We start from the raw sequence: 22,732 nt of genomic DNA on the forward strand, positions 1-22,732 counted from the left end.
TGAAGTTACAGCTTCCTTAGATTACAGATAATTGAAGTAAATAAATGTGCATAACTCAACCCCAGCTAATCAATCTTCCCTGCCATCTCTTACTCTTGACCAAAAGTAACAGGATTAGCACCAGTTCAGGTAGGTTAGTAATGGTTGATTCTTCTAAATAAAATAATAATAATAATAAAAAGAGAAAAAGAGAATGAGTGGCTATAATCAGTAAATGTAGATTTAGGCATTCTCAGTAGCTGTACTTTTCATGTTGCAGATGAGTGAAATACTTGAAGTCCTTTACAGAATGAATTAACATGTAAATCATGTAGATATCTGTTTAGATATATCTATTTAGATATGCTAGATAGCTAAAAAGATTATGCAGAGAAAGCAGAAACCAAAGAAAGCAAGATGGATGATATTTGAAACCCTGGTTCAAAATTTTTTGAAAAATTCAGCAGTTTTACAATAAATTCTCTATTTTGGCTTAAGTCTTTGATTTAGATTCAAATAATACATTCCTAAACCCAAACATTTTTTTTTTTGTAAAGTAAAGATCATAGATCATCTAGTAACAATCTCTGTGGTAATATTAGAGTTCTATCACTTATCTATCTCTTAGGGTAAGTCACTTAATATTCTTTGTCTTGGTTTTCTCTTCAGAAAAATGGTGGTAATTTAGATATTTCTTTTGAAAAAGTTATGCCAGGTTCTATTAAAGAAAAATTTAGCGTGGTTTACTTTTCACCAGTCTCTTCTGGTATGCTTCTAATGATATCAGAATCATCTAGAAAATAAAAACAGTAATTTTACAATACATTTAATGTAAATAAATAAATAAATAAATAAATTTAATGACAACCAGTAGTAACAAAACTTCCCTGTTTTGGTTACATGTTCTTTAGATAAGTCTGCAACTTAGCACTGATTATTTGCAAGTTATTACACTAGGGGTACTGTCATTTTTATTAAAGTGGATCAAAGATAGCCTAGAATTGTAGCAATTATTTGGTCACAGAAAATGATGTGTAACCATATAATAATTCAGATTGGGTTTATCACCAACATTTATAAAACCATGCCTAGGGAAAGAACTAGGTCTGGGAACGCGTGGATGGTCTTAATATAGTGAATGTTTAGCCTGTTCTGATTATTACGAAATCAGAACAGCAAGAATATTTGCAGTAGATTTCTACCAGCTGTATATGAAGCATTTCATTTTCCAATACACTTACTCTCAAATTTAATTTCTTTCACATTTCCCAATCACCAGTCTAATAAATCAACATTTTGTTGATGTTTAAATTTCCATACACTTTATTATAAATGAAATTTATGAGGAAACAAAGTGGAACTTTTTTTCTTACTTATTGGTAATTTTCTAGTCTGTGTGAATTAAGTTCTTTGGTCACCTTTTTCTGTTGGCTGCTCATAATTTTCTTAATTATTTTTAAGAGGAATTTATATAGAAGGAACAGTAATGATTGGCATTTATAATTCTTGCAAATATAGCTTCTCTATCATTTGCTTTCAGTTTTGCAAAGCTATCTTGGAACTGGAGAATTTACAGTTTGTGCCCAAGTCACCATGCTCTCCATCTATTTTTCAATTTTTCATTTGTTTAAATTAGTTATACATGACAATAGAATGCACTTTGATACATCATATATAATGGAGTATAATTTCTCATTTTTTCTGGTTATACATGATACAGACATTTTCTCCATCTCCATACCTGCCTTGTGGAACAGTCTCAGGAAACTTTTTCATTATTATGTGAATATTTGCATTTTGTCTCATCTTAACAGTTAAATGTATTATCTACCGAGAATAAATATTATTGTGTGGTATAAGTTAAAGATCTAGCCTTGTTTTCTTCTCTGAATAGTTAACATGATTCCTTTATCACATAAGAAGTTCTTATTTTTTCTGTATCTTTGATTCTATTTCATTGAAATTTCTTTCTTTATAACAATTTTGCATAATTTTCCTTATTCTAGATTCTCAATATAGTATACTATTTTCCCAGGCTTTTGCATCTTCATAAAACATTTAAAATAATAAAATCTTATTGTGATTAAAATTTGGTTATCTGCTTGTTTTATTTTATTGATGTAAAATATTTTAAATTCAAAATTCACTTGTCAATAATTTTAAAAATAGTCTGTCAAAATAATCATTTTGAAGGGTCATGTTTGCTTTGGTTTCCTTTTCCCTCTTTTCTAATGTAAGCTAGCCTATCTACAGAATTGTTCGAAGTACTGGCATTTATTTTTAATATGTATGAAAATTCTGCCCTCTTGTGACAATGTAATTTACACTTCCATCAGTCGTACTAATTTTAAGTGTATTTTATTCAGAATGAAAATGATGAAACAGAATCTTTACTTTTGAAAAATTATTTGCATCTATTATTAAAAATAAGGGCAATAAGCAATTAAATGGTTATTTTTTTCTTTTACCCTTCTCACTCTCATTTTGTTTTCCTAATAGCTCTTATAATAAGAAAATTTATTAATTTTTTTTGCAAAGATCCTTTCCCAATTAAAAAAATGTGTAAATTCCAGTTCTGGTGGTATTTATACATAAAACATAATAATAAGGCATTGAGAACTTCAGGGACCATGAGAAGGTGCAAATGTGTTTTGTGTGTAGTCGGAGGCAACCTATGACCCAGTGGAAATAACCATAAGTTTTTTGACATTACTCTCATGGAGTTATGTCATATAAGTCTTATCTCAATCCATTTTTTATTGTTACAACAAAATACCTGAAGCTAGGTTAATTAGAAAGGAAAGCTTTAATTAGCTCATAGTTGTAGCGGTTTAGGAGAAAGGTGCCAGCTATCTGCTCAGCTCTGGTAAGGACTAATGGCAGTTGGTTTCACAATGGCAGGAGAGGGTAAGACGGTGAGTTACCATATTGAAAAATGATTTGGGGCAGTACCACACTCTCTTAAAATAATCCATTCCTTAGCAATTAGTTCAGTCAGTGACACCTGATCCACCTGAGAGACAGAATTAATATATTAAAGCGATCAAGGTCCCATGACCTAATTACCTTCTACTGGTCCCACCATAAAGATGGTTCTACACATTGATGCCATTACACTGAGGACTAGGCTTTCCATACATGAGTCGTCCGGAGACAAACCATACCCAGACTACACCATGACTTTTTCTCTTGCATCTGAATGAATTTTGACTGCTTTGGCAAATAGAATATGATTAAAGTGATATTGTGCCAGTGTCTGGTCCCAGCCCTTAAGAGACTGGCATTTGCATTTTCTGCATCTTGGAATCCTTGCCTTTATAGTATTCATTCTCTATGTAAGAACTCCAGTTACCTTGCTGAACAGACCATGTGGAGAAACCTTGAGACTACATGGAGATGGGGAAAGGTCCTGCTGAACCCAACTTTCCAACAACCTCTGCTAAGGCCAGGCATGTGAATGAATACATTTTGGACTCCTTTAATTATCCTACTGAGGAAAGTCACCGCAAGACCTCAATCAGCGCCAAAAGGAACAGAATCACAAGATATTATAAAATGTTATTTCTAGTCCCTAAGTTTTGGGTAATTGACTACACTATAATACAAAACTTAAATAACATTTTAATGTAAAACAAACCCAGCCCCTAACTGTTGAGACATTTTTTTTTTCAAGTTAATCATCTTTGTTATTTTCAGTGTTCTCAAAAGTATTTCAGAATTTTTTTCTAAATACTGACTACATAACTAGTATATAAACTAGTTTAATGTTTATTAAAAATAAATAGAATAACTGTATCAAAATTCTACCCTTGAAATAGTCTCATGTAATTATTGATAACCTTAAATGCAAATCTTTTCTGGATGAATTTTCTCATCCTTCAATGAATTTTATTTTGAAAAAGGAAATCACCTCTCTTTCCCTTTGTCTTTGGGGGGTGATTTGGTTCCAACTGTAAGGTATTCTCTGTTTCTAATACCACAGATCTTACCAGCACTATACTTACTGGGTTAGTAAGCTTTTTAAACTTCAGAGACCAATAATCAGATGCCATTTTATTTCAACCACATTTTCCTCCCTAACTTTCCCAATTGCAATTGTTTTGTTTTGGCCTCTCTCTGCCCACTGTATTGTTTCTCTTATCTTCAGAACTCAAGTGGGTGAGGGAGGGGAGAGATTTTCTTTTCAACCACTTCTAAACCTCACCAATGTTGTATTTCTGCCAATCACAACTTTCAGAATTTTCATGCAACATACTACTTTTGTTTGCTTTTGTATTCCAGTGAGATGGAAAAGATGGAGTTGATTTGTTATGTCCCATTAACCAACTCAAATAATTTCCCATATGCTCCCTGAACAATTTAAATGAATTTCTGCAAATCGACAAGACTTTAATCTTTTTGAAATATATCTGTTCACTGGGAGCTTTAGATCTATGTAGGCAAATGTTTCTCCTTATGGTTAGAGAGTGAATAAAATAACAGAACTTTAATCTTTAGAGTTAATCTTTAAAGTTTTTACCTCTCATTTAATTTTAAACATTAAAAAAAGTCCATTTGATCATATGCTACATCCATAAACAGATATGTTTAAAACCTGGTCTAAAAAAGGCATAGGAAATGATTTACATTAAAGCTGCTCTAAGAATTTGCATATTCTACTTCTAGTTGGCTCTTGGTTTCCTCTCCAAGTTGGCCCTGTGTGTGGCTCTCTCTTGGTCTTCTTCCCTCACACTAATACTCTATCACAAGCCACATGTTCTAGAAATCTTCAAACCTGGTTCAATCTTCTCAGGTCAAGATTTAAAAAGCACTTTTTATTTCACTAAATGGTGAAACATATTTCATTTCCTTTTGTTGTATTCAGGGAGACCAAGTAGTCTCTCCCCATCTTCCTTCTTTTTTTTTTTCCATGCGTTTATTTTCATCTTCTTTTTTTTAAAAAAATATATTTTTAAAAATTTTTTACAGACTGCATTTTGATTCATTGTACACAAATGGGATACATCATTTTGTTTCTATGGTTGTACATAATGTAGATTCATATCATTTGTGTAATCATACAAGTACATAGGGTAAAGATGTCTGTCTCAGTCCATGATTTTTCATACCCCCCCCTCATTTCCTCCTACATAATCTAAAGTTCCTCCATTCTTCTCTCACTCCCCACCCCCCCACCCCCATTATGTATCATCATCCATTTATCAGGGAAAACATTTGGCCTTTGGTTTTTTGGGATTGGTTTATTTCACTTAACATGATATTCTCCAATTCCATCCATTTATTTGCAAATGCCATAATATTATTCTTCTTTGTGGGTGAATAATATTCCATTATTTACATATACACAATGGAATATCATTCACCCATCTTCCTTCTGAACCTAACTATTTATTCACAGTCCATGTTGCAGGGATCCAGGGTGGCTCTCTTGGGTTTTCCAACCCCAAATACATACACTGCATTAGGTTCACAAAGATTCCTAAAACTATTAAAGAAGAATCTAGGTTGGAGCTGGACTCTTAACTGCTTTACTATTAAGTCGGAGATCTAAAACCCTCACTAGAATAGATTGATTGGGGACTGGGACTGTAGTTCAGTGGCAGAGCACTTGCATGGCACATGTGAGGAACTGGTTTCAATCCTTAGCACCACATAAAAATAAACAAATAAAATAAAGACATTCTGTCCATCTACAACTACAAAAATAATTTTTAAAAAATAGATTGTCCCGAAGACACAGTTGTGTACTGATAAGATGTTCCTTATTCTGACATCTATGCCCCCTTCAGAGAGGTAGGATCCATACCTCTATGCTCTAAGGAAAAACCCACCATTCTCTATTCTGCACCTCCAGCCCTTGCACTCAAAGCTGCTCCCTCACTATTTCCTTTGAGACCCTTGAGATCAACCTTATTGTGGTACTTATCTTAATTTGCTGCAGTTACCCCTAAAGCACATCAGGTCATCCCTCATCTCTCCACCTGGGCACCATGAGGTATGAGAATATCTCTACTCTGATCTATAACCACCCCTTCTTAATTTCTGAACCTTCCCACTCTGGTTTTAGAAATCATGGTCATTCAACAGCAAAATCCCTTGTATTCTAAACCTGTTCCCTTACCTTCCTGCTATAGCTCAATCTAGATTTTCTCCTGAGGATTCTGGTTGCCTTGTAGCACCCTCAAGAGGTACCTATTTTCTCTTGCACCCTCCTCACCCGGCTACCTAAAAGAGAGATACTTGTCTCTTGGTTCAACATCAGCACTTTCAGATCCTTCCCCCTTCTTCCCACCATTGTAATATATCACCAGCTATGCCTTCATAGTGCATAGTGTGCAGTGTTCTTTTGTCTTGAATATAACTCCTGACTCACTGTCAGTCTTTTTTAACACTCTTCCAAATATATTCTCAGTGATTTCAATGTATACCCAGCTGATAAGCCCAAATCACTGGTCCCTTAGTCCCTAAAATCTCCTCTCCAAGGAGTCAAGGTCTTGACCTTTCTCATACATGCACTCCAGTGATCATCATGGATCTTTCCACATTATGAAAACTGGCATCCTCTCTTTATTTCAATTTCTAGAAACCCACTCTTCACACACCAACTCCTTTTTTTTTTCCCATTAATATGTTTGGGCAAGAGCAAGATAGAGATGTTTAAAGCTGATGTGATCATGTTTTAAATTTTGAGCTAATGCAGGTTAAAGATATACATAATAATGCTTCAGAACATTGCTGTCAGGAATTTGAACAGCAGTGTTTTTTTTTACTTTTGTAGATAATGCTGTGCTAGATACCTTTGTGCAAATTGCTGATTGCTAATGAATTATATCATGACATGCATTTGGAGAAGTTAATGGATTTAGAAGGAAGAGTTCTTTTGGTGCTCCTATTTGAAACTGGTTATTTTTGTTCAAATGAGTTATGATGAGATTGGAGGATATAAAAAAACTGTTATTTTTCTCCTGCACTTTGATATTTTTGCAATTTTTTAAAAAAAAAATTAAAAGTTTTGAAAAGAACCAGCATTGATGTATTAGTTATGTAACTGAAAACTTTTAGTTTTAAAGTTAATTAACAGTAACCAGTGAAAAACAAGTTGTCAGTGGATATATTTGGGAAAATTTTTGCAAAGATGATTTCTGAAACCAGTGAGAGCATTATTTTATTCTCTACAAGCAAACCTCCGCTTTACATTTTTAGAAATTTTCCCTTCATAATTTCAATTTTTAAAAATCTGAAAATATATGCAAGATATTCATGTTTTCTCATTTGTAGAATCCTTAAGTCATGAATTTCTTATTGACTTTACCTGAAATGTGCTCCATTCTTCTTCCAAGTTACTTTTTTTAAACTTATAGAATATATAAAATCACTCTTTTTCTTATCCATCTTCATTTTTAATCACACTTTACACATGTTCATCCCAACTTGTTCCTTCCTTGTGGTCTACTGCTCATATTTAATTAATGTTGAAACATCCCATGTTCTGAAAAGAATAGTAAACATGCTCATAAATATTTATTAAATTATAAAATTTCTGCAGTCTATACTTCTCTGATATTCATGATGTTTTTTTTATTTATAATACATTTTAATATTTTCTCTATTAAGGGTACACTCATTCCTAAATGAGGAGAATTCTACCCAGATTCAGTACTTAGCAAATCACTTAAGGATTTTAATAAGGTATAAGTATATCCATATGTACCACTCTGAGTGCAGGTTCTATTCATTTCTTGAATGTGAGTACTATGTCAGGAGTGTGCTGATTTCATGTGCTCCTTCATTAACTAGGACTTTCTCAAGTTGGGTCCTTTCTACATTTACCCCCTGTACCACCAGAGTTGTAAACATTCTGAGTGAATAGTGCACATTAATCTGTAAAACTCCCAGTGTGGCCCCTTGACTGCTGGTCTGACCCTATCCCTGTTTCTAATGCTCAATTTGTAGGCATTACCTCTTATTTAAAAAAAAAAAAAAAAAAGCAAGGTACCAGTTTTATTCCAGTGGCCTCTGACTCTATCCCAGTTGTTTGATAGGTATCTGGATGATACCCCCAAATTCTCATCATGCAAATTCCCCAGAGGCCCATGTATGAAAATCTTGATCCTTAGTTGGCACTACTTGGAGGTGATAGAAACTTAACTTTTAAGCAGTATGACTTAGTGAGAGGTGTTTAGGTCACCAGGGACTTGCCCTTGAAGAGGAAGTGAGACCCCCCCCACCCAGCCCCTGCTCTTTCTCTTTCTTGCTTCTCAGCCATGAGGAAGCAGCTTTGCTTGCCACAATCTTCTGTCATGATGTACAGTGTCACCACAGTCTTAAAAGCAAAGGAACCAACTGATCATGGACTGCAGCCTCTAAAATTGATAGCCAAAATAAACAATTTGTGTTTGTAAGTTGACTATCCCGGCTATTTGTTATAGTATTGGAAAGCTGACAAACACATATTTCTCTAACTCGATACAGAAGATGTTGAGTTGACATGCAGATGCTGATATGATGAAGTTGAATCTAGGAAGTGTAAGAATGACTGTCAAGTTTACTTTTGACAAGGATTTTTAAATCCTGAAACAGGAAGATAATAACAAAGGATCAAGAGGGGATGGTTTACTGCTTTCTACAGCTGAACTGATGGGTTTCTCACTTCCATCAGCCTGCAGTTTATGGAGCATTTCCTCAGATTCAGACAAGTTTATTACCATGACTGTTGCAAATTCTGTTTTCTTGTTCCTACCATTGATTATCTCAGAAGCTGAGTGAGGCAAATTAATTATAGTCATTTTCTTAAAAGGATGGGAGGTCATTAACTAAACACTTTTTATTCATGAGATATAAAAAAGGAAATCAAAGCAAGCAGGTGGGGAAAGACACCATACAAAATAATTGATTTTGTTTCTAAATGAACCCCCAAAACATTTAGACTACTGATTTTTTCTGTCATTTGTGTTATTCTTTTTTTTTTAACCAGTAAAAGCATTTACATGCTAAGGCACAATTAATTTAAATAGAAAGAATAAACTTATTTGAAAAATCACATTTATGCCAATAATTTCTCCGTATAGCAACCTTATATCCTAAAAGGAAGCTCATCTGTTCTGTCACTGTAGCTTCTGAGAGAGATCTCGTACTTTCCAATCAAGTAGACAGTATGAATTCTTCTTATGACTCACCTGAAACAGTGTTGTTTGTTAATACTGAATACTTAAATGTGCAATGAGAAATAATTTTATTGCAATAAGATGAATTTAAGTTGAATGTTATTTTTACTTAGAGAAATTTCAGAAATTACCATATGCTAGATGTTTTGAATTCCATCTGTAACAGAGCCTTTAAGATTTCCTTAAAAAGCGAATGTCTGAAATCTATGTCCAATCCATATTTAATACATAATCATGGACCAATGAAACTTATTCCATTTCATATGCAAAGTGGGAAGTGATGACTATTTCACAAGTTGAGGTTAAAGTAACTAAGATTATTCTATACACCTGCAAATGTTTAGTAAATATTATTTTTTCTCTGGGCCGTGAAACAATGTTAATATGCCACATTTGTTGCAAGAGTGCTATTTGCAATCATGAGAAGGTTCATGGAAATGGCCAGGCAGTCTCTCAGTATAAACACTTCACATTTCACAATGCAGCACCGTTTAAGAGTTTTTAATATTAACATGAGGATATGATATAAGTACACTTAGTAGTTTTCCAAATCTCTGTGCCTGTGCGTATCCATTGAGTCAGATAATTGATATAATTCTTGGATTCAAGTTACCTAGCCAAGGGTGAATCTGAATATTTTTTGTCCTATAGAAAAATGTGATTTGGAGAAAAGAAATATACCTAATTTCCTCAAATTGCTTACCATTGTCTAACTAGCTTATTCAGATTGTAAGGGATTTGTGCTACAATGTGACACAGTAGGAATAGTGAGTTAAAATTCCTTTTACAAACGTGAGGCCACTGTCCTTATATTCCAAAGTGCAATGAGGAGCTATGAACAGGTCTGGTTCTTTCAAGTACTCAACTAGATTATTCTACATCCTTCTCCATAAAGTCAAGGTTAATGTTCTGACTTGTCATGCCCTTTACTACCTTGAATATAACAATGCCTAAAATACCTTACAAAATTTAGTTTTGCAATGAGAAATAGAAAAAAGAAAAACATATTTTTAATGTGTCTGAGAGTTTTAATATTGTAATCCTGAATCTTTTGAGAAGACAAATGGCATTAATGAATATAAAATCATTACACAAAATCATCAAAATTTCTTAGCAGATGTCAAAGGAAATCTACAGAAATCATCCCAGTCCTCAGCACTATAAAGGTGTTTTAGTCAGTTTTTTCACTGCTGTGACTAAAAGACCTAAAAAGAACAATTTTAGAGGAAGAAAAGTTTATTTGTGGGTTCATGGTCTCAGAGATCTTATTCTGTAGACAGTTGGCTCCATTCTTTGGGGCTCAAGGTGAGGTAGAACATCATGGCAGAAGAGTGTAGAGGAGGGAAGCAGCTCAATGATGATCAGAAAGCAGAGAGGGACTAAGCTCAGCTCACCAAATATATATTCCAAAGGCATGCCCCCATTGACCCACCTCTTCTAGTCATACCCTACCCACCTTCAGTTACCACTCAGATTAATCCCTATCAGGGAATTAATTCACTGTTTTGGTTAAGGCTCTCATAACCCAACCATTTCACCTCTTAATGTTCTTGCATTATTTCACACATAAGCTTTTGGGGGACACCTCACATCCAAACTATAGAAAAGGCAAACTAAACATTACTTCTGGACAATAGGACTCTTGTTAGGTTCCAACTGTAGGTGCTTTTATTTTTGAGTTTGTAAATAACCTTAAAAAGGGGGGTTGACTATTAATCCAGCTAATTATTGTGTGGAGGATTTTTGTCTGAATTTTCATATCCATAGAAAGCAATTATCAGTTAATTATATATTGTATATTAGTTGTATGCAAGTGGTTATATAAAGTAATATATAAGTTATACATAAGCAAAATCAAACTTCTGTCTGATGACCTTAATTCCAGAAGCCATAGACATTTAGCTTCTTGTAAAGTTGCAGAATCAAAGCATTCAGTATTTAGGACTGATCGACAATTCTTCCTGACCATTTGCTCTTCTCTCCCTACTTTCTCTGTCAACACTGGAACTCCTCCATTATTTCTGTGAATTACACCTGTGTCCATATATTCCATCCCTGAGCTTGCCCTGAATGCCAGTCCCTATAGTGTCTTAGGTGAACATATTTGATACTGTCAATTATTTTGGAGGACAGAGGGGAAGAAGCCAAGTTCATACTGAGCTTCAAAAAATGAGCACTTCCTAGATACCAGGAATGGCATTTAACAGCTTTTTCTAGAGACATTTTTAATCACATAGTTGTGGGTGTATAAGTATTTAGCTGATATCTGATCATTGTGAATAAAAGAGATTATTTTGGCTCACAGAATTTTACAAATAGGTTACAAAAGTCAGCTCTCAATACAATTAAATCAAATAAAACAAAATGAAACAACAAAAAACTCAGTATGTTTCCTTTAAACTTTCTGATTTTAATTACTTCTTCTATTACATAAAAGCAGGGTAAACTGCTATGAAATTTGTTCAAGTTAATCAATCTATTGGAAGATACATTTATTTGATATTGTTCATTGACCAATAATTTATCTTCAGAAAAGTGATAGTTTTGCAAAATATGTGAAAAAAACAATTTAACATCCTCCTCAAGAATTTAGATTAGTCTCTAAATAAAGTTATTTTAAAATTTTACTGAAAACTACTTTAGTCTATTGTTAATGAAGCTTAAAAAAGGAAAGAATCTTAAAAACCTTAAAAGCTAATATCAGAGTTTTTGTTAGGTAGAGAGATGTTGGTTTAAGAGATTCCTTGAGGACCACTAGAGGGCAATGATGAGCAGAAAAATCAGAGTAAAAGTGCATTAGAACTTCATAGAAATGAATGGGACTGTGGGGAGAGAACAAATACAGAGAAAAAATGGAAAGGGGAGTAAGAGAGGAAACAACTGATGGATACGGCTCAAGATTGGACTACTTGAGGCAGAAATCTCAACGGATTGCATTTAACATTCAATTTCAAATTACGTACTTTGCAGCAATATCAACCTAGGTCATTCACACAGAATAAAGGTAAAGTCAGTTATGCCACCGAAGGGCTTCTGAAGGTGCTGTGTTTGTATGTGTGAACTCAAAAGCTTTGAGTTCTGCGTTTGAACTACCAAAGTTTGAAACGGTGCCATATATTATTCGTACTACTTTTTTAGAAGCAGGAGTTTGAAAGTAAGACTACTCTGGCAATGACCATGTTAGGTATTCCTGAAAATCTTGGGGATGTCCCTGAGTTTTTCACTAGAGGTAGATTTAGGGTTTGAACCAAGCTTACAATCTTAAATGGCAGGAAGAGTTAATATATTAAATGTTATATATATGCATGTGTGTGTGTCTGTGTACACGAACACATATATGATATTATTTGCCAAAAATAAGACAATAAGAAACCATAAGAAATCCCAAAGGAAAGAAAAGCATAAGCCCAAACACGTATAAACTACAAATATACTACTCCTAATAGTGGGGCAATAATAAAAGTGCTCTAGACTCGTAGTTTGCTGATACTTGGAGCAAAAGAATGTTGAGGGGCAGCTGCCAGTTTGGCCTGTTGGATAACCAGCAGAAGTAAGCTAAGTGACACCCCAGTCTATCCACTGTGAGCTCCTGCTGTTGGCAACTGCCCCAGGCCTTCTGCCCTCCGGGGGGATCTGGAAGAGGCGGGTCTTGCCTACCAGTGTCTGTTCAAATTTCTTTGTTTCCATTACCTTTACTTCTATATTTTTATGATAGAAACAAAATTATACAGACAGTCCATGACCTACAATGGTTTCTCTTATGTTTTTTTCAACTTTACAATGGTGTGAAAGTGATAGACGTTCAGTAGAAACTGTCCCTGGAATTTTGAAGTTTGATCTTTTCACAAGCTTGCAATATGTTGTTCTCTCATTGCTGGTCTGAGGCAGCAAGCCAGGATCTCACTCAGCCATTCAATTGTGAGAGTAAACCATCAACACTCTCTGGCATACCGTGCTATGCTATGATGCTGGTTAAGTGTATTAAGTGCACTTTCAACTTCAGATGCTTTTCAATTCACAGTGGGTTTCTTGGGACATAACTCCATTGTAATTCAAGGGGCATGTTTGCAACTAATGAATCAATGTTGGTCCGAATTCTAGAGCCTTGGATGGGCCAGATGAATTTAACCAAAATTATTTCATTTACAGAATTCCTAGCATACCTAAAGTATTATTTAAATAGTTGCAGGATAAGTAGGTCAGTATATCATTAAGCATTTGAGTGGTACTTGGTGCTTCCTTAGAGAAATACCCAAATCCTCAGTTCTGGAACATAGTCCTCTGAGTTGGGGCACTACTCTGTCACCTTGAAATTTGCTTTTTGGTTTCTTTCTACTCTATTCCATGGGAGGAAAATATAAACTTCTTACTAATGTTCTTAGAAGGAAATTTAAAAAAAAATAGTGTTTGGGTTTGATGGAGTTGGCTACTAAAGGTGCATGCTGTTAGCCCTGATAGAGTGCAGATTCCTTCTAAAGGAATTGTCCTGCCCTTGGTTGATCATTGACCTAAAGATTAAAACCAATAGGTTAAGAAATCAAAAATCCTACAGATGTTAGAGTAGTGACATAGCTGTTCTCTCTCCTTGTGTTTCCATTCCACTGATAGCCCAAAATAATTCTTCATATTCTCTTGTCCTCTTAGTCACTTACAGATGTGAAGTATTGAATTAATAAAACACGATGGTCCACATTTCCTGATTGTACAAAATATATATAAAAAACTGGAAGTCCCAGAGTTTCAACATTTGTATTTTTTTCCCAATCTATCCTGAAGTTGTATGATGCCCCAGTCCTCAGAGAGTGTGTCTACTCTGCTCAATAGGACACAATACAAGTTTTCCTCAATTCTTTTAAAGAGCCACCTTAGAACCTGAACGTTATGGTTGGGATGTGAGGTATCTCCCTCAAAAGCTCATGTCTGAGACAATGCAAGAACATTCAGAGGAGAAATGATTGGGTTTTGAGAGCTTTAATCCAATCAGTGAATCTATCCCCAGATGGGAATAACTGAGTGGTAACTGAAAGCAGGTAGGGTGTGGCTAGAGGAGGTGGGTCATTGGGGGCATGTCTTTGAGGTATATATTTTGTATCTAGCAAGTGGAGTCTCTTTGTCTGCCTCCTGATCATCATGTGAGCTACTTCCCTCCACCACACTCTTCCACTGGCTGTCTATGGACTAAGATCTCTGAGCCCCCAAACATTTTCTTCTCTAAAATTGTTCTTGTCAGGTATTTTGGTCACAGGAAAAAAAACAAAAACAAAACAAAAACTGACTAAAACACTTGACTAGTAGGGTTTTTTGTTATGCTTCATAATCACAGAGTTTTTGTCTTGTTTTTATTTTTTGTGCCTTTGAATTTGAAGCTCAATTTTTCATCTAGGGTCAAGGAATTGGACTTAGAATTGAAAACTGGAATTGTAAGTTTCAATTTAGCATTCATATTGTGTCTAAACCGAATAGCTGATATAGACAACAAGAGGTGATATAATGAAGTCAAATCACATTGAATAGAATTTATAAGTGTTTCAGTGATAAAATGCCAGTATAAGATTCCTAAACTTTAAAGTAATTCCTTAGGACATCTGCAGTGAGAAAGCATACTAACAAGGATTAACCAACAGAGTTTATCCTTTTACAACTCAAAAGAAATTCAAGGAAATTAAAGCCTAAGGAATTAAAGTAAAATAATCTTGCCCTGTGGATTAATCCCCAAACTGAAGTACAAAGAAATTCAAATATATCCTGATTTTTCATTCTGTTCAGTCACCATTCAAGCAGTTCTCCACACCTGAAGAAGTTGCTGTCTCTGCTGGCTGCATCCTGGGTTCTGCCTCATAGTCTCTGTGAGTTTTCCAGACATAATAAAAGAGATTGAAGAGCACTCCTATTAAAGGGCTTATTACAACAATATGTTTTATCAAATCTGCAAGGCAAAGTTCATCTGTGCATTCCATTGCATTTCGCAGAGAAATATAGATATTGCTGCCAAGTTGCACAATTTAGGACTTCCCCATCCCCAGGTTTCAACAGTTTAGAACATCATCATTTCCGTGTCCCCTTTCACCCTGTTCGTTCATCCTGTAAACATAAAACTGGGCCTCCATCCCATGGGGATCCTCTGAGATCTGAAAATCGTGTTTATTTTGGTTTGGATATGAGGTGTCCTCCAAAAGTTCCTATGATAATGTAGTAGATTATGAGAGGAGTAACCTCATCAGTGGATTAATCCATTTGATGGATTAATACTTTAAAAGGACTACAGTGGGCAGGTGGGGTATGGCTGGAGAAGGAGGGTCAATGGGAGTATGTCCTTTGGGATTATACCTTGCCCACCTAGCTGACTACTCCTCTCCTTCTCTTCCTCCTCTTCCTCCTTCTCCTCCTCCTCCTCCTTCTTCTTTTTCTTCTTCATTTTTTTTTCTCTCTCTCTCCCTCTTTTTTGGTCACAATTATCTGCGTAGCTTTCTTCCACTATGCCTCTCTGCCATGATATCTGCCTACCTCAAGCCCAGTCAACCATAGACTGAGACCTCTGAAACTATGAGCCAAAATAAATGTTTCCTCCTCTAAATTGTTCTTGCCAGTTATTCTCACCACAGTGATGAAAATATGATGAACCCAAGCCCACTTGGAGGTTGAGAAGGCTGCGCATTTATTTTTGGGGTCCCATCAGTCAGGAGTTGCCTTGATGCATTAACTACCCCCTCCAGCCTATCCAGGGTTCTAGAGAAGTTTCCAGACAAGAGACACAGATCAATTGGATGTAGACAACAACGTGCATGCAACGTTTTCTTTAGGTGCTGGTGAACTCAGATGATCAAAAACATATACGGAAGATGTATTCACAGCATCTACCACATACTCTAGAGTACAATTTCCCTGTGCAACTCCTCTACTGCATCAGTAAGACTCAAGAATCTCTGGAAGATTTTATCAGGTTAACTTTGTATTATGAGCTTTTCCTTCTCTAATGCTGGCTGAACCTCAGAACACCATTCATTTGAACTTTCTTTTCTTTTCAGACCAGACAAGTTTTCTTGTTTTGACAGGCCACCAATGGTGAGATAGATTTTAACAACACACATGATAAATTCTTAATCTTCAAAATCATCAATTGTGTGATTCTTTCCCACTTGCTCCACAATTAATTAGATTGTCTTATCCAGGAAGTATTCTCTTATCAGAATATTTAACCCAGGTAAGGAATCTTGCACATCATCTGCTCAGATCCCCCTCAGCATATGTATCTCTTTATTTCCTTCCCTTATGGAACCAAAGTCTTTGATTCTGAAGCATCTGTCCCAGACTTAGGATAATATTGTGTCACCTTAACTCTTACTTACCAATAATTCTTATATATTTATACATATTCTGGTTGATTTTATATGTCAGTTTGATTATGCTGCTGGGCAGCCAGGATAAACATTACTTCTGAGTGAATGTGTTTCCAGATTAAATTAGCATTCAAACCAGTGGACTCAATAACAATAGACAGCCTTTCCCAATAAAAATGGACATTGTGTTAATCAGCTTTCTTTCATTATAAAATTCCTGAAATAATCAACTTATGAAAAAAAAACTTATTTTGATGTGAAATTTTGAGGTTCCAGTCCTTAATATATAAGCCCCATTACTTTGGGCTTGGAGCAAGGAAGCATCTTGGTAAGAGCACTGGCTCCCCTTTTAGCCAGGAAACCAGAGAGAATGAGGATGGGGTTGGGGGTCCCACAATTCCCTTCAAGAACATGACGCCAGTGACCTAAGGACTTTCCACTAGGTCTCACCTCTCAAAAGTTCCACCGCCCTTCCATAACACCACACCAGGAATCAGTCCTTTAATGTGTGGACCTTTGGGAGACATTCAGACAGACATCAGTTAATCTATTGTGAATCTTATGGACCTGAATGGAACAGAGGAAGGAGAAATTCAGTCCTCTTTTCCAGTATCACTGCTTCAGCCGAACATCTCATCTCATCTGTTCCTTCTCTTGGACTGGAATTCACATCATCTACTCGGACTCTCAGGTCTTCAGACTCAGTCTGAATTACACCACTGGATTCTCAGTCCTTACAAACATCATGCAGGTCAAGACCTCAAAATAAGTCTTCATTTACACACACACACACACACACACACACACACACACACACACACACACTCATTCATTCTCCTTTTGGTTCTATTTATCTATAGAAAAACTTGTCTAATTCAAAACTGATTTTACCAGCATTTGCTGTCACATTTGCCCCTATTTTATGCAATCTATTGGTATTGCTCCCATAATCTTTAAGAGTTGTGTCAAAGGTTGGGTCCTCCATAAATTAGACTCTGTGATTGTGTAGGTCTGTATTTTGTCACTGTGACCAAAATATCTGACTGAAACAACATAAAGGAGGAAAAGTTTATTTGGGGTTCATAGATTCAGAGGTTCAGTCTAAGTCAGCTTGGTACATCTCTGGGCCCAAAGGTGAGACTGAACATCATGGTTGATGAGTGTGGTGGAGGAAGGTCACTCAGCTCATGGTGGCCAGGAAGCAGCAGAGAGAGTGCAAGAGGAATCAGGAACAAGATATATAATCTCCAATGTATGCCCCCAATGGCCCACTTTCTTGAGCTGTGACCCATCTTCCAACAGTTACCACCCAGTAATCCATTTGTTATGGTTTAGATATGAGGTATCCCCTACAACCTTATGGAGACAATTCAAGAAAGTTTAAAGGTGAAATGATTGGGTCTCATGTCTTAACGTAATCAGTGCTTTAATCTCCTGATGGAGATTGACTGAATGGTAACTAAAGGCAGGTAGGGTGTGTTTGAAGGAGTTGGGTCCTTTGGGGTGTGCTTTTGGGTATATATCTTGTCCTTCTTGAGGAGAGCTCCTTATCTGCTTCTTGATAGTTATGTCCTGAGCTGTGTTTCTCCACCACACTCTTCCACCATGATGTTCTGCCACAACTTGAGCCTTGAGAAATGAAGTTGACCATCTATGGACTAAGACCTCTGAAACTATAAGCCCCCAAATAAACTTTTCCTTCTCTAATTTTTTCTTTTCAAGTCTTTTGGTCAAAGCAGTGAAAAGGCTTACTAAAACACCAATCAAATTATTAATTCATTAAATGGATTAATTCACTGATTAGGTCATGGCTCTCATAAGCTGTTAATTCCACCTCCTATGCTAACACAGAAGCTTTGGGAAAACACCTCACATCCAAACCGTAATAGCAATGAACTTTACTGTGCAGGTGGTGCCCTTAGAATCGACATGCATAAACAGGAGATGTGAGCAGTAACAAGACATGAGGAAAAGTTGAGCATGAATGGAGGATGCTGCCCCATCATAATCAGTCATTCTTTTTAGGACTGAAATGGTCTGTTCTTCATACCTCAGCCTATACCAGTCAATTAATGCAGGCTACCCCAAGAAGAGTGTGAGCTTGGGCCAGGATACTCTTTGCAGGTGAGGCAATCCTGGGTGGGTCTTGACAACTAAAATTTGGCACTCATCCCACCTACTGGAGTGATAAGTCCTTCCTTGATAACATCCTTCTGGGTGTTACAGATTCATATGCCCACATCCCTAGATGTTCTTATAGATTCTCTCTGCAATTTTGAGAGAGAACATATCAGTAATTGCCAATTTTGAAGGAGGACTTATCTATAGTTTCTATCTGATGTTTTGAAATCAAATAATAATAATTTTCTGAATCTATGTGAGGACCATATAAGCTCCTTCCTTTTTTCTCTTTTGGTCTCTTTGGGACTTTTCTGTGGCATGTTTCCTCGTCTAACATCACATTTACTTTCGTTGTTGAAAGTAAATAGGTCTAGATATCTCTGTCCTCTTAGCTACTGTCCCTTTTTCTTTTACAGATCAATCTAGTTCAGCCTCAGAATAACCAAATACTCTTTGTAGTTTCACTGACTGATACTCCCATAGTTTTTTAGGGCTAAATCTGTTTTCTGAAGCACAGTCCTCTCTTCATCCAAAGCACCTTGAAATTTTCCTGTCTACTGATCCATTCACATGCTCTTTCTTTCTGTGCCACCTGGAGTCCCAAGTCTAAACCATTAGACTTTTTAAAAATGTAAAGATTCTTAAAATACCTGTTGACTTTGGATATTCAGTGATGACATCCAGATTTCCTTCTCTTACTATCCAAGTAAAGTGATATCCCATTCTTTCACTTTCTCAATGGAGACTACTACAAATCTATGGGAACAAGTACAACCCAGGTCTCCAGGACTCCCAAGCATAAGTATGAGACTCTGGTTATTAAGTCCTCAGGAGAATGCAAAGGCAAAAGAAAGTTGAAATTTGAAGCTCCAATTTCAATTCCTTGGCCCAAAATGAATGAGAAAGTGTAAAATTCCAAGATGGAAAACACCCTGGCTATGAAATATAGTGCAAAGCTGCCAGCAGGAGTGGGTCTAAGCCAAGCCTTTAAAAGAACTAATAAAATCTGAAGATCAAAAGCATGTGTGGTTCAAACATAGTAAAGTCTGAGGTCAAAATTCATGGGACCCGGGCCCATGAATAAGTAGTTGTTCTTGTGTCTCTCTGACCTACAAATTCTACTTGTAGTCTTTATTTCTCAGATTCCCAGTCTAATGTATCAGACGTTAAGGTTTAGACACCTCGGGGAATGAGTGAAAAGACAGAAAAAAGCCAGGTGTATAACTGGAATAAAAATAAAGAAGAAATAAAATAAGTTCTGATGTAATAGGCATATTTACCCTTAGTGATAGCTAAAGAATAATTTATATAAAATACAAACAATATATAGTTCCTACCTGGCATAGATTAATTGCTAATTAAATGACTAAGATTTTTATCAGCCATTTCAAGAGAATATTATATTACACCTATAGTATTCCTTTTATTATAAGGACTGAGGACTCAGACAGGGCCACCACCAATAGCAGAGTAAGCAGTTATGTCAGAGACCTCAGGACCCTCAGGAATCTGGGTTCTGTTAGTCTAGCCATCTTAGTACCCAGGGAGGACTACATCCACCTGACACAGAGTAATGTGTTTCCATTAATCCCAAAGTTGGGTCCACTCTGGCCACTTCTGGCCAGTAAATCAACAGGCAAATAAGCGATTGAATGTTCTGGTTGGTAATTAATACTGACTATCTACCTCCTAAGAGGTAGGTCTCTAGAGGAGAATTTTCCATCTTATCTCTTTATTTCCAAGTCCAGTAAGTTGGCTGTTATACAAAGTTTCCAGCAGATGGTGCTCAAATAACACAAGTTGACTGGGTCTCTTGCAGACTGGGCCCAAGAGGATTTGCTTCCACTGCTAATCATCCTTTACCTTGGAAAGTTGTTTCCAATTGTTAATGGCAGTTGGACAAACTGCTGTCTGTATATTGAAACTGAATGTTATTGCTTATTTTATTTTTTATGTTGAACGACTAACGGTCAAACAATGATCTTTTAACTTTTATGGACATTTGCTGAAAGAGTTTTTATGGAATCATAAAATGAATATATATTTGAAATTAAATCAGAAAATGTTATGAACATGAGGACAATAATTTATATGTCATACTTTTATTGAAAAGTCATATCTGAAAAGTGTTCTCTATTATAATCTATTTTTACTGTGCACACTGTTTTCTTCTAAGGGTGGCTTTTAATCCTAAACGAGAACACTTGTTCAGCCTTGTTTGATCTTTTACAGGGAATTCCCCATCAGGTGAAATGAATAGTCTTGAAGCTATAAAAAGTTTCAACTCAAATTTACAAAGAAAATAGATAATCAAAAGCATTCAGTAAGCAAAATGGACAAAAGTTTAATATAAAAGAATTTAAATATTTTTAGCAAAGTAATTGAAAGCATAGTATCTAAGGACAAATAACCTTGGTTTAGAAACATGCTCTTAAATACTATGCTCTCAATTACTTTGCCAAAAATAGTTGAATTCTTTTATATTAACCTTTCATCCATCATGCTCTGTATGATTTAGAACAAAGCTCTTAAAGTTCCTTTAAGAGTTTCCACAGCTATTAAGTTGGGATAAAAACAGTTTTTTCCTCATAAGTTTGCTCTGAGATAACTGCAAATAAAACCCCTAGAACTTGCCTAAAAATAAGAAGTGCTAAATAAATGATAATAATATTATCATTATTATTATTTAACAAATGTTAAACTTTTTTGAACTCCTGTCTACAATATTAAAATTTTACTATATAATTCGGGCCATTCATTTAGGGTACATTTGTTCTTTTCTCTTATTTAAATATTTATGTAAATCATTCTTTTTCATAAAATGCAATATTACCTTCCATTTAAATAGCATACCACTCTGGGTATGTTTAATTGAATTTAAATGGATTTCAATTAGAAAAGATTTAAGTCATTAGTCAGATTTAATTTACTCATTAATTTTCTATGAATGACATTATGGTTCAATAGACTAATATTTATGTTCTTGATAATTAAAATATAATTACAAATTTTATATTTAAAAGGAATGAATATTTTAGAACCCCTATCCTATGTATTTTTAAATAAAATGCCAACTTAATATAGCTCATTTAGTTCTGTGGTTACAAGTACCCACATGTTTTGATTTAGTTATAAAAGTTTATTGAAGCCAAATTTGATGGAACCACTGGGAAGTGAGCCTCTCTTCCCACCATCTCATGAATGGAGATTACTACACATATACTGCATAGAGACCACATCAACAAGCCTTTACAATTTGACTTGGATTATATCAAAAAGTTAATAATATTTCTAAAATTAATATATATAATGTATATATATATATATATATTTTTAACAGAACCTCATATTTTGCAAATCAAAATAATTATAAAATTTTCTGGTAAAAATAAATTTGCTAGACTAAAATAATATTGCAAAACAAATTGAAAAAAACCATGAATTTAGAAAGTATAGTTTTCCAAAGAATGAACCATAATCATTAAAATATTATCAAACACATTGATTATATATCAATGAAAAAAGAATAAGAAGTTCAAAAGTAGATCAAATTAATTATGATAATTTAGAATATAAGGACATTCATCATTAAATATTAGTGAACAGGATAATATTTAGTAAGTAATGTGATAAATGAATAATTTAGAAGACTAGATGCACATATTTGAACATATTAAAAATAAATTCCAGACAGATTAAAGGGATAAATAAAAAAAAAAATTCAGGTGTTAGGAAAAAGAATTCTCTCAAAAATCCTACAGGATTTTTAGTATTATGTGCATAGTATAAATGGAAAAGCTTATGTGAAAGGCTAAGTAACCTGCCTGAGATCACTGTGTTGCTTAGAAAAGAGCAAATCATCAAACCACAAGTTCATTTGAATATAAAGCTTATAATTGTCCATTGCAATTCTACATAAATTGCTTAGAATAGACCCACCTATGTTGATACTTGTCAGTAATGATGTCGTCATTTCTATCAGTATTATTCATTATTCATTGCAGAATTAGGTGAAATCAATTGATAAGTATATTCTAGGGACAATGTATGTTAGCAGCATAATTTTGAATAATGTGCCCAAAATTTAGCTAGCATCATTGAAGTATTGAAATTTCCTGAACTGGTAATTTT

At 35.1% G+C, this 22,732-nt stretch overlaps 1 non-coding gene across 1 annotated transcript; it reads right to left on the reverse strand.

The window, feature by feature from the left end:
* Positions 1-1,038: 1,038 nt before the first annotated feature.
* LOC124993834 (small nucleolar RNA SNORA72) lies at positions 1,039-1,170 on the reverse strand. Its single transcript, XR_007110353.1, has one exon. It is a non-coding gene; the product is annotated as a small nucleolar RNA SNORA72 (small nucleolar RNA).
* Positions 1,171-22,732: the final 21,562 nt, after the last annotated feature.

Source organism: Sciurus carolinensis, chromosome 9 (assembly GCF_902686445.1).
Source record: "Sciurus carolinensis chromosome 9, mSciCar1.2, whole genome shotgun sequence".
Classification (NCBI taxonomy): Eukaryota; Metazoa; Chordata; class Mammalia; order Rodentia; family Sciuridae; genus Sciurus; species Sciurus carolinensis.